Genomic DNA, 12,756 nt, shown 5'->3' on the forward strand with positions numbered 1-12,756 from the left:
GTGTGACCTGTTGCCACAAGAACAGGTCAACCAGTGAAGAACAAACACCATTGTAAATACAACCCATAATTATGTTTATTTATTTTCCCTTTTGTACTTCAACCATTTGCACATCGTTACAACACTGTATATAGACACATAATATGACATTTGTAATGTCTTTATTCTTGTGGAGTGTAATGTTTACTGTTCATTTTTATTGTTCATTTCACTTTTGTTTATTGTCTACTTCACTTGCTTTGGCAATGTTAACATATGTTTCCCATGCCAATAAAGCCCATTGAATTGGGGGGGCAAAGAGAGAGAAGAGGGGGAGAGAGAGAGGGGGCAGAGAGAGAGAGATTAGCTGGAATTTCAGGGGCTTTGACCATTGGTCAGCGGAGTCCATTAGAGAGGATTTGAGAAATGTCTTTGTGGATACCATAGAAACAGTGCAGCAAAAATGACAACAACGTTTCTCTCTTACACACATAAGCCACATGATTTCAGTTCAAACAGTTTGAGCTGAGAACTCAAAAAAAATAAGTATGTACTTACCTAGTATTTACATAGCAGCATCATAGCAATAAGGTTATAAAATAGTAATAAACTATGCAGATGACACCTGACCCTTGGACTGACACCATATATGGTAATGTCCAGATTTGACCTTTCATCCTCTTGTAGGACAGGCTTGTGAGCACGACAAGATTTTGGCATTTACAAGAGGAGGGAAGGGCTCTTGACAGATGCTCAATGTAATTATTTATCTTCACACAATGCCGATAACATCTTAGAGGTAGAGCTGTATGTCTTTAACAAATGTGTTATTTTTGTCATCATAACTGCCATGTGTGGAGACTTGTTGCTGGACACAGAACTTCAGTTCCAAGATTCAGCTGTACACCAGAGAGTTACCGACATTTATATATGACATCTGTATGTTTAATGTTTACACCTATCTGACATGGAAGCAATGGATGACTTGCAACTACTACAACACTGTCTGCAAGTCCAAGTCCAGGAAAGCAATGACAGAACTGATTTTGAGAGCACAGACTTGCCTGTGTTGCCTCCCGCAAATCTCTCCGTCCAGACAGAACCGAACACACACACACACACACACACACACCACCAGATCTCTCCATCCAGATGGAACTGAGCTGGGCCCCTTCAACAAGGCTGCCCTCTCTGCTCGGTAGAAACTCTGACAGGAAAGTATGTAGGCTTCTGTTTGCTGAGTATTTCCCCACCTGAATATCTGGCCCCGACCCAGAACAGAGTGAATGTGGACATTGTCAAGAGAGAGAAGTAGACTGGGCTATCCAGGGTGGAGTTACTGGATGGATTGTTGATCAGGTAGCCAAAGTAGGTTGGAGGAAGGATTGTGTGTGTGTGCATCTGTGTGTGTGTGTGTGTGTGTGTGTGTGTGTGTGTGTGTGTGTGTGTGTGTGCCTCTGTGTGTGTGTGTGTGTGTGTGTGTGCCTCTGTGTGTGTGTGTGTGTGTGTGTGTGCCTCTGTGTGTGCGTGTGCGTGTGCGTGTGTGTGTGTGTGTGTGTGCCTCTGTGTGTGTGTGTGTGTGTGTGTGCCTCTGTGTGTGTGTGTGTGCCTCTGTGTGTGTGTGTGTGTGTGTGTGCCTCTGTGTGTGCGTGTGCGTGTGTGTGTGTGTGTGTGTGCCTCTGTGTGTGCCTCTGTGTGTGTGTGTGTGTGTGTGTGTGTGTGTGTGTGTGTGTGTGTGTGTGCCTCTGTGTGTGTCTGTGCGTGTGCGTGTGTGTGTGTGTGTGTCCTGTGGTGAGAATGAACAGCAGCATAGTGGTGAGGAGATTCATACTAACATCATTCCTAAAATACATGGTTGCAGAGCACATTCCCAATAAATGATTCAATAGAGAGGAAAAATCTTCAGTAAATCAAACCAGTGGGGATTATATGACACAAATTCATACAGTAGCTAAATTAGATTTCAGTGGGGCATGGTCCATGGAACCAACCTACACCAGAGGCCACTGTGGGGCGACATTACACTGGCTGTCCTGCAGTGTTGTGTTCGAGACCACCTAAAGCAAGACCGATTCAAGACCAAGATCGGTGCTAATCGAGTCTGAGTCAAGACCAAGACCAAAAGGAGGGGGGGGGGGACCGAGTCAAGACAGAGACCAGAAAAATGCAAGTCCAATTCAAGACCATGATGGTAATTATGTCAAATCGCCACCATAATAACAGTTAAAAATGTCCAGTATTTTGTGTTCATATTTCAGAAAAAAATTGATTCTTTAAATATTCAGAATGGTGAAGAAATGCATGCTGGGGACAATAGAGAGCCACTCTAAAAATAACTAGTAAGAGCAACTTTCAAACAATATCCACCACTGTTCCCTACCAGCGACTTCAAATCTAATCTAAAAATGTATGTCTCAAGACCGGACAGTACAACACTGCTGTCCTGTCCGGTGTGTACGGTAGCCGGTAGCAATCACAGCGAAGGGTGGCGCTATTTCACCTAGTGACCGGGGCTGAAATTCTTCTGTCTGAAATGTTTTTTTGATGACACTGCGGTGGTGGTTAGTTAGTAAGCAGCAGCAGTGCTGTGTTCAACTACTTGTGGGAACTTGGAAACTCGGACATTTCCGACCTGCTAACTGATTCTAGTTATACACGTGCCGTGTTGAAGGACTCATCAAGTCGGACATTTCTAAGTGTCATAGTTCCGACTGGCATTTTAACGCGGCCTAAAGCAAGGCAGGCACCCCTCACGAGCGATCTATTGTGATCATCGGTCCGTACAACTGGTATGTTCTCCAACTGCTTGTTTTCCACCAGGCTTCTAACTTCCAATCCCCAATAGTCATGCTGGAAGCGACACCTTCGCAGATTTAGGTGACATTATCGGAGATAATAAACAAGTACACGCAGACAACAAAGTATTCCTCTTTTTACGGCGTGTGGAAAAGCTGCATCCGGCCCTGAAAAGAAACTCCGGGGACGGGGACACTGGTCGGAACAACGCACATCGTTTCTGGTGAGCTCTATAGTTACATTTTCTTATGGGTCCTTTGCGATATTGCAACAAATGTTAGCCTACTGTACAAGTGGCTTGGTGATAACGGCTTGCGGTGGGTACATTCATACAACAACAACGAAAAGACACATTCTACCCTGCATTGTCACAAAATGGGGTAACAATGTAGCAATGTTTTCTTCACTGCTGTGTGTTTGTCAATGCCTTTCAATTTGTTATTGTGGGGTACAGGCTGTTTTCTATTGGAGTTATCCGGTCCTGCCTACTAGGCTTTGGGATGTAAACTGGATACCTTCTCCACTGAGAATAATTACACGTTTAAAAGGCACGCCGCTACTGTCATATTTTATGTGGGATAGATAAGTGTGCACTATTTGGTGCTGAATTCGCAGAAAGATGTTCTTGTTTGATAAGGAAAGCTACAATTATTTCCCAAAACAGGGTTTAAGAGGAACCAAAATAAAATATGAATTGAAAACATATTTGGCAAAAAAACACCACATTATCCCTGCTAGTTTAGAATGTGGGTTTATGTGGGCTTGTATTGGGTAAATGCATTTAAATTCAAACACTTTTTAAACAGCATCCCTTTTGATATAAACGACGTTCCATACGTTTGCCCATGGAAGAAGTGGTCAGAAAGTTACATTTCTAGACCTGAATGCCAAAACATTCAAGAGATAAAGCTGCTCAAAGTTAACACATTTTGCATCCCCCCCCCCAAACCATGAGACATCCAAGTCTTCATCACTGTAAAATATACATTGTTGTTTGATATCATTTAAAAGCTTACAAACTATTTGATCTATTTTATTATTTATTGAAAATGTAAAAACAAACAAAGCTTTATAAAGGAGTCGTCAGATCCGAGGGACAAGAGAACATAATTAGCAAAGGTCCTTGAAAGCTTTTCTTAAGCTGTGCCTTAAAGGAGGACAGACTCTTACACCCTATTTCACATCATCTGAGGTTTTAGTGTGGTGCCTGTCATCGGTTCAGACACAACATGCTCTTGAATACAGGATGGGTTGTCATTTCAGTCATAGAAATAGAATTAATAGAATGGACCTATCCCTTCAGTCAACTGCAATTTAGCTGGTACGCCTTATTAATTGAATTGAAATATTAACTTGTAATTACTACCATAAAGATGACCGCTGGTCCACCCTCTGTTGAATGCCAACTTAAATGGTCACGTTTGTTCTATTATCTATATTTCCATGATTACAATAGGTTTCCTATGGATGATTGACAGTATAATTTAAAACAACAGATATTCCCATTCAAGTCAATATTCTCTGATGTGTGGACCTCCAACCATCTTTATACCATTTGAATGTTGATGTTAATATTTGATTACCATTTTATTCAAGAGCATGCTGTCTCAACTGAGGGCAGGACAACACCAACCGTAGACGATGTCAAATAGGATCTAAGCTACAACATCTGGAAATATATTTAAAAAATCGAAGTTTACACGTTTTTAAATAATTGGCATTAAATGTCTTTTTTTTTATAAAAAAAAAATCTGAAACCCTGTTTGTAAACTTTAAAACGATATCAATCTAAACCGTTTGTCTTTTCCAGTGATGAAGATGTGCAGGGCTCTACAGTGCGACCATTTTACTCGCATACGTGCATAAATAGTTTTCTGTGCGACCTGGAATTTAAATTTAGGACCACCAATACACCTAGAAAAATGAAGGATTCTAGCTTCAATACCTCAAATACTTTTCATTGTGCGCCTACATTTTTCAACTTAGGCACACCTGTGCTCCTTGTCAAAAAAAGTTCAGCGTGAAGCTATGACATGGATGTCTTATGGTATAGTGGGGTATGCAAAATGGGTCAATTTAGGGCACCTGCATCTCTTGAATGTGTTGGGGTTCAGGTCCAAAAAGTCACTTTCTGAGCACTTCTATAATGGGCTAATATGTATCAAATCAAAATGGGTGCTGTCAAAAAGTGACTGAATTCAAATGAATTGACCGTATTATTGCCTGTTGGAAAGTGATGATGCCCAACATTTAATTTACTGACCCATATTTCAAATCTCTCACGTTTTATGTGGACCCCCAGGAAGAGGCACTGCTGCATGTGCAGTAGTTAATGGGGATCCTAATAATCTAAACTTGTTTGTTTTCCAAAATATTTCCAGAACAAAATAATAAAATAATAATAAAATAATATTTTTTTTATGAAATCCTTTAGGCTTTAGTCTACTTCTATGTAAAACCTACATTCTGTACATTATATTTAACTCAATTAATAGAATGGATTGTATCCAAGATCCCAAAGAAATATTAGTGATTATCTTCACTTTTTTTTTAACCTTTATTTAACTAGGCAAGTCAGTTAAGAACAAATTCTTATTTACAATGACGGCCTAGGAACAGTGGGTTAACTGCCTTGTTCAGGGGCAGAACGACAGATTTGTACCTTGTCAGCTCAGGGATTCAAACTTGCAACTTTTCGGTTACTAGTCCAACGCTCTAACCACTTGGCTACCTGCCGCCCCCCTTTGAATTTGTGTCGTGTGGAGAATGGAGATCAAATCAAATGTTATTTGTCACATGCGCCAAATACAACAGGTACCTTACTGTGAAATGCTTACTTACAAGCCCTTAATTCTATTTCTTGAACTGCATTGTTGGTTAAGAAAATATTTACTAAATAAAGTAAAAAAAATCTAATCAAAGTAACACAAATGTATATAACAATAACGAGGCATACAAGGGGTACTGAGTCAATGTGCGAGGGTACAGGTTAGTCGAGGTAATTTGTAAAGTGACTATGCATAGGTAATAGACAGCGAGTTGCAGCAGTGTAAAAACAAAGGGGTCAATGTAAATAGTCTGGGTGGCCATTTTGATTAATTGTTCAGCAGTCTTATGGCTTGGGGGTAGAAGCTGTTAAGGAGCCTTTTGGTCCGAGACTTGGCGCTTCAGTACTGCTTGCCAAGCGGCAGCAGAGAGAACAGTCTATGACTTGGCTGACTGGAGTCTTTGACAATTTTTTGGGCCTAGTATATAGGTCCTGGATGTCAGGAAGCTTGGCCCCAGTGATGTACTGGGCCATACGCACTACCCTCTGTAGCGCTGTACGGTCAGATGCCGAGCAGTTGCCATACCAGGCGGTGATGTAACCGGTCAGGATGCTCTCGATAGTGCAGCTGTAGAACTTTTTGAGGATCTGGGGACCCATGCTAAATCTTTTCAGTCTCCTGGAGGAGAGAAGGTGATGTTGTGCCCTCTTCACGACTTTCTTGGTGTGTTTGGATACGAAGGCGGGGACGATACTAAACTCAGCAAAAAAAGAAACGTCCCTTTTTCAGGACCCTGTCTTTGAAAGATAATTTGTAAAAATCCAAATAACTTCACAGATCTTCATTGTAAAGGGCTTAAACACTGTTTCCCATGCTTGTTCAATGAACCATAGGCAATTAAGGTCACAGTATTGAAAACTTAGGACACTAAAGAGGCCTTTCTACTGACTCTGAAATACACCAAAATAAAGATGCTCATGGTCCCTGCTCATCTGAGTGAACGTGCCTTAGGCATGCTGCAAGGAGGCATGATGACTGCAGATGTGGCCAGGGCAATATATTGCAATGTCTGTACTGTGAGACGCCTAAGACAGGGAGACAGGACGGACAGCTGATCGTCATCGCAGTGGCAGATGACGTGTAACAACACCTACACAGGATCGGTACATCAGAACATCACACCTGCGGGACAGGTACAGGATGACAACAACAACTGCCCGAGTTACACCAGGAACGCACAATCCGTCCATCAGTGCTCAGACTGGCCGCAATAGGCTGAGAGAGGCTGAACTGAGGGCTTGTAGGCCTGTTGTAAGGCAGGTCCTCACCAGACATCACCGGCAACAACATCGCCTATGGTCACAAACCCACCGTTGCTGGACCAGACAGGACTGGCAAAAAGTGCTCTTCCCTGATGAGTCGCGGTTTTGTCTCACCAGGGGTGATGGTCGGATTTGCATTTATTGTCGAAGGAATGAGCGTTACACCGAGGCCTGTTCTCTGGGGCGGGATCGATTTGGAAGTGGAGGGTCCATCATGGTCTGGGGCGGTGTGTCACAGCATCATCAGACTGAGCTTGTTGTCATTACAGGCGATCTCAACGCTGTGCGTTACAGGGAAGACATCCTCCTCCCTCGTGTGGTATCCTTCCTGCAAGCTCATCCTGACATGACCTTCCAGCATGACAATGCCACCAGCCATACTGCTCGTTCTGTGCGTGATTTCCTGCAAGACAGGAATGTCAGTGTTCTGCCATGGCCAGCGAAGAGCCCGGATCTCAATCCCATTGAACACGTCTGGGACCTGTTGAATCGGAGGGTGAGGGCTTGGGCCATTTTCCCCCCCAGAAATGTTCGGGAACTTGCAGGTGCCTTGGTGGAAGAGTGGGGTAACATCTCACAGCAAGAACTGGCAAATCTGGTGCAGTCCATGAGGAGGAGATGCACTGCAGTACTTAATGCAGCTGGTGGCCACACCAGATACTGACTGTTACTTTGATTTTGACCCCCCCTGTGTTCAGGGACACATTATTCCATTTCTGTTAGTCACATGTCTGTGGAACTTGTTCAGTTTATGTCTCAGTTGTTGAATCTTGTTATGTTCATACAAATATTTACACATTTTAAGTTTGCTAAAAATAAATGCAGTTGACAGTGAGAGGGCGTTTCTTTTTTTTTGCAGAGTTGAGTTCACAATATTTTTCCATGGCAAAAATGAAAACACGAAGCAGACCAAACTCTTTGGTCCTCTAAAAACCTGTTGTATGTAAAATATTGTTTATAGCTTGGAAAATAAATCAATGTGACTCTGGATGACAACATAATGATGTTAGTTGCCAACATTAGGGCCGTTTTCCTAAAGAAGTTAAATCTGCTTTCTTTTGTTTCCTTGTCACAACACAGGTATTGTCCCGGCCCTACTAGATACATGGGTGATACAAGCCTTGCTTCTTGGCAGACAGAACCCTGTAGAGCAGCTTTACAGTACAGACTGGTTCACTTCAAGGATGACTCAAGTGGTAGTCAGTCGTTTTCATGGCATTCCTTCTGTGTGTGTGTGTGTGTGTGTGTGTGTGTGTGTGTGTGTGTGTGTGTGGCAGGATGTCCTGAAGGAAGACGTCATTGTTCTGAATGTGATCTCACTCAGCCGGAGGCACAGTGTACATATACAGGGGAGTTCTGGCCCACAGCAGGCTTTACAGAGGAAGTGTAGGCTATAGTATATCTAGCCTGGAGCTGGTTGTTATAGTGTATTGATTACCAGCTTGTAAAGTTGGAATAACCAGTGTGTTTATATTGTTACTCGTATGTTGGAGTCAAGACCATTTCAAGGAATTGGAATGTAATTGACCCCAGCTCTGGTGGAAAGTATGTCAGTCTGAGTTCATGTTTAGACCTGGTTGTGGGACTGTTATTTGTTATTTTTGGTGTCAGAAATGTCAAGCTGTTGTGCATAATGGCGTCCGCCTGCTTCCTGGCCAATGCGGTTTGGAAGAGTTTGTGCATATGACAACATTTTGTTTGTTTTTGGACTTTGGTGAGTTTTTTTTTTCGGCTGTTTGGGCACACATTTTTTTCTGAAGGCAAGCCAAAGTTTGGAGCTGAAGTCTTACGCCCCTTCATCGGTGATTGGTCAACACTAGGGATTCTTTGTTGTCATTCATTGAGAGATGACTCATTTTCATGCAAATTCTTTCATTGACAAATACTGCACGAAACATCTTAGTTAGATGTAAGATTTCCTCTGCAAAAACGTCAAATTAATTACAGATTTCTTGAGTTATCTGAGATTAATTCAGACTATTTTGAGTTAGTAAATACTGGCTATGGCGTCTCAAAATGGACAAACAGTACTATGACAGATGAGACAGATATTTCACTGGATGTTTGAATGTGAAGTATCTGCTTGGCATTTCCACTCACTACCAAATATGGTAGTGAGAGGAAGCCCACTGGCGGGCAGTGGGAGGAGATGGAACGAGATGGATTTAGCACATTTTCTCATCAATGAAACATTTGATCACAATAGAGTTTTCTGTTCCCAAAACTAGAATCTGTTATGAACAGGTTTGTAATGATGATGCTAGAATGTGCCAATAGGATCTCTCTAGCTCATGCTTGGTTCTGCCTCCCTCCTTGCTTGTTCTGCCCACTATGGCTCATTTGTTCCCATTGGAAACGACAGGCCGTGATCTATCTTGGGTTAGTTATAAGAATCTATTGCCGCTTTTTAAAAACGTTTTTCATGCGAAGTTCTTTGAAGGGATTATGCGAGCTCATTCGTTCGGCTAGCAGAGTTCGGCTAGGTGCCAGCCGAACTGAACCATGCTGACACCTTAAAAACCCTGGTTCTACAGAGCTCCATCATCGCCTGGTACGGCAACTGCACCACCCTCAACCGAAAAGCACCTACAGACGTTGGTGCGGAAGGCCCAATTCATCACTGGGGGCCAGCTCCCTGCCCTCCAGGACATCTACACCAGGAGATGTCTGAGGAAGGTCTGAAAGATCGTCAAGAACTCCAGTCACCTGAGCCACAGACTTAACTCTATTACCATCTGGCAAGCGGTACCAGAGTATCAGGTCTCGCACCAACAGGCTCCAAGACAGCCTTTACCACCAGGCCATCAGACTGCTGAAAAGCTAAACCTAGCTGTCTCCCTGAACAGTCCTGCACCTTAGTGACTATATTGGACTGACTACTTACTCTCACTCACTTACACAATGGAAGTGATCCCAGCTGCTGTTCTAATATATACTATTGATTCCACTACCCACTTTATATTTGTAAATACAGTCCATTACTACTATGCGTAGCTGAAAATCTGTCCATGATCATTTAGCCCACGTTGTTAATCATTTATGTATGGAGGTCAATGAGTGTTGAGTTTGGTCAACAAAATATGTAATTGCTAATTTGGTACGTGAGGCTTATTTGATAGAATAAAAGTTCTTTTTTTTATTTAACTAGGCAAGTCGGTTAATAACAAATTCTTATTTACAATGACGGCCTAGGAACAGTGTTCAGGGACAGAACGCCAGAATTTCACCTTATCAGCTCGGGGATTCGATCTAGCAACCTTTCGGTGACTGGCCCAACGCTCTAACCACTAGGCTACCTGCTGCCCCAGTAATGGTTAGGTTGCTACGAATGCACTGATATAAGTGGATACACGTGGCATTTCGGCAACTTTGGGGGGGAAAAAGACAATCTGAGTTGTGCTTGGTGTCATAGAGATAGATGACTCATCATGGATATAACCCATTTTAGCATGGACTTTGTCATTGAGGGTTCCACCATTTTAAAGTAGTCAACTGGGTAGGGATTCCTATGAGTTGGGAGAAATCAGCCAATGAAGAAGAAAATTGACTACATTAAAATGGAGATGGCATTGATGCTATCACAGATGCTATAATGGCACAGATACAAATGAGTCGATCTCTCTCATTGGCTAGAATGGTCCCACCTGATCTTGGTTCCCCCTGCATGCCGTCATCTTTAAGGACATGTATTTCCATTGTTAGAGCAGTCACATGTCTATCTTGTTACTATAGACAGTCTTTGGTAAAGCGGTGGTTGGAAAATGTGTCATTTGTCTTTGATACTCTGATTGGTTAGAGATGACCCTATCGCTGATGACTTTGTTTTGTACAACACCTCTAGTGCCCCTCATCACCACAAACGACTTCACTGATGGCAGTCTCAGACTAAAGTATGTAGTGAACAACAGAGTAACAAAGAATTTAGTGTGAGTCATCAGGCTATGCCAAAACACCATCCCACACAAAACAGGCTGAAATTTCAAGCTGTCTTTTTAAACAGCTCTTACACTGAAAGGGCATTATCATAATTTTCACAATTTTAGAGTATTATTTAAATATCAGTGTGGAACTATTTCTATAAAACACAGGAAAATCACATTAGTTACTGCACTGGGCCTTTAAGCAGCCAGACCAACGACAGCTAGCTGAAGGTTAGTGTCGCCTCTCACTAGTCCCCAACAGAGCAGCTGCCATGACACGCGCGCGCACACGGAACCCACACCACACACTCCCCATTCCTGTAACTCCGGTCTATAAATAACCATTCATACCAAGTCTTCCTCTTTCTCTGCTGTATTAACATAATACAATTCTGCCACCCAGGCTCCCAAAGCAGCCCCTCCTGAAATGCAGTTGCCATAAACAACAATTCTTAGTGAGCAAATTTAGCTCCCTGGCCTGTCACCCAACTCTCTCAATTTACAGTCAGCCTGAAAAACAGACGCGCACACACACACACACATCGAGCTCCGTACCGCATCGCCATGCACCTCCAAAATGTTGTAACAATGTGGAGGGCTCTGTATAGCTCCGCAATGACATGATTGGTTGACGGTAGGTGGGGGCGGGACATCCCGTATAAACACCAACTCACTTCCTTGAAAACAGCTCTGCTCCGCGAAGCGCAAGAAGTATGACTGCCCTGACTTCTGCTGAGGCCGTATCACCGGAAATGCTGAACGGTCAATGCAGGTGTCAGATTAACCATGCGCCCACATTCACAAAGCACTTCTCTCCTCAAAATGCGCGCTCTCCTGCCAGTTTGTGCACTTTCATTGTTTTAGTAACTTCATTGTGTGAATTGTTTGATAGTGAATTGTTTGATAGTTAGTGTATGTCAATTCCCCATTGCATATATCACCCGTAGTACATTTAATGTCATGCTCTGATCCAAAGGAAATGTCATTAAAATAGGCCTACTTCTGATCGGTGCTTGACTTGGATGGAAATAGGTTCCAGTACTCATTTTGGGTGCTGGTACTGTTTATATTTAGGTGCAGGAGCTCCACAATACTTTTGAGCTAATATTTTATAAGAGGAACAGAAGCTCAAGCAGTAGAACATTTGGGGCGGCAGGTAGCCTAGTGGTTAGAACGTTGGGCCAGTAACCGAAAGGTTGCTGGATCAAATCCCCGAACTGACAAGGTAAAAATCTATCGTTCTGCCCCTGAACAAAGCACTGTTCCCTAGTAGGCCGTCGTTGAAAACGGCCTACTTGCCTAGTTAAATTTTAAAATTATAAAACAAAGATATATGTATTTATTTTAAGTTCCTTGCAGACAGGCCATGTGTAGCCAGGATATTTTCTAACTGCAGGCTGCAATGTTTTTATTTGTTGGCTTTATGTCGGCTATTTGTACATATTTGGCAATATAATACATTTTAGGTTTGTATCATTTTCATTTATATTTGTATAGAATTTTGATTACCCCCCCATGACAATGATTTAGAAATGTGAAGACGTTATTCTACATTTAAATGAAACTGTTTCACGAAAATGTGCATATGAAAACCATAACTGGCACACAGATCGGTAGAAATGGTAAGATTAAATTGGCATTCCACATGAGAAAGGTTGCCGACTCCTCGTAGCCTATTACCTGGCAACTTTAGAGTAATGACAGAATCTGTGAAATCCAGCAGGAGCGTAGTCTAGCAGGCAGGAGCGTAGTCTAGCAGGCAGGAGCGTAGTCTAGCAGGCAGGAGCGTAGTCTAGCAGGCAGGAGCGTAGTCTAGCAGGCAGGAGCGTAGTCTAGCAGGCAGGAGCGTAGTCTAGCAGGCAGGAGCGTAGTCTAGCAGGCAGGCGCGTAGTCTAGCAGGCAGGCGCGTAGTCCAGCAGGCAGGCGCGTAGTCCAGCAGGCAGGCGCGTAGTCCAGCAGGCAGGCGCGTAG

The 12,756-nt window shown here is 42.9% G+C and overlaps 1 protein-coding gene across 2 annotated transcripts in view; it reads left to right on the forward strand.

Moving 5' to 3' along the window:
• The first annotated feature begins 1,746 nt into the window (after nt 1-1,746).
• The window catches only part of LOC106561679 (cyclin-dependent kinase 17), a 61,718-nt gene continuing 50,708 nt past the window's right edge, over nt 1,747-12,756 (forward strand). For both annotated transcript variants that reach the window (XM_045688487.2, XM_045688488.2), the window contains exon 1: nt 1,747-2,998. The gene's annotated coding sequence lies outside the window, so the exon portion shown is untranslated. The remainder of the gene's footprint in view (nt 2,999-12,756) is intronic.

Source organism: Salmo salar, chromosome 10, assembly GCF_965601325.2.
Source record: "Salmo salar chromosome 10, fSalSal1, whole genome shotgun sequence".
Lineage (NCBI taxonomy): Eukaryota > Metazoa > Chordata > Actinopteri > Salmoniformes > Salmonidae > Salmo > Salmo salar.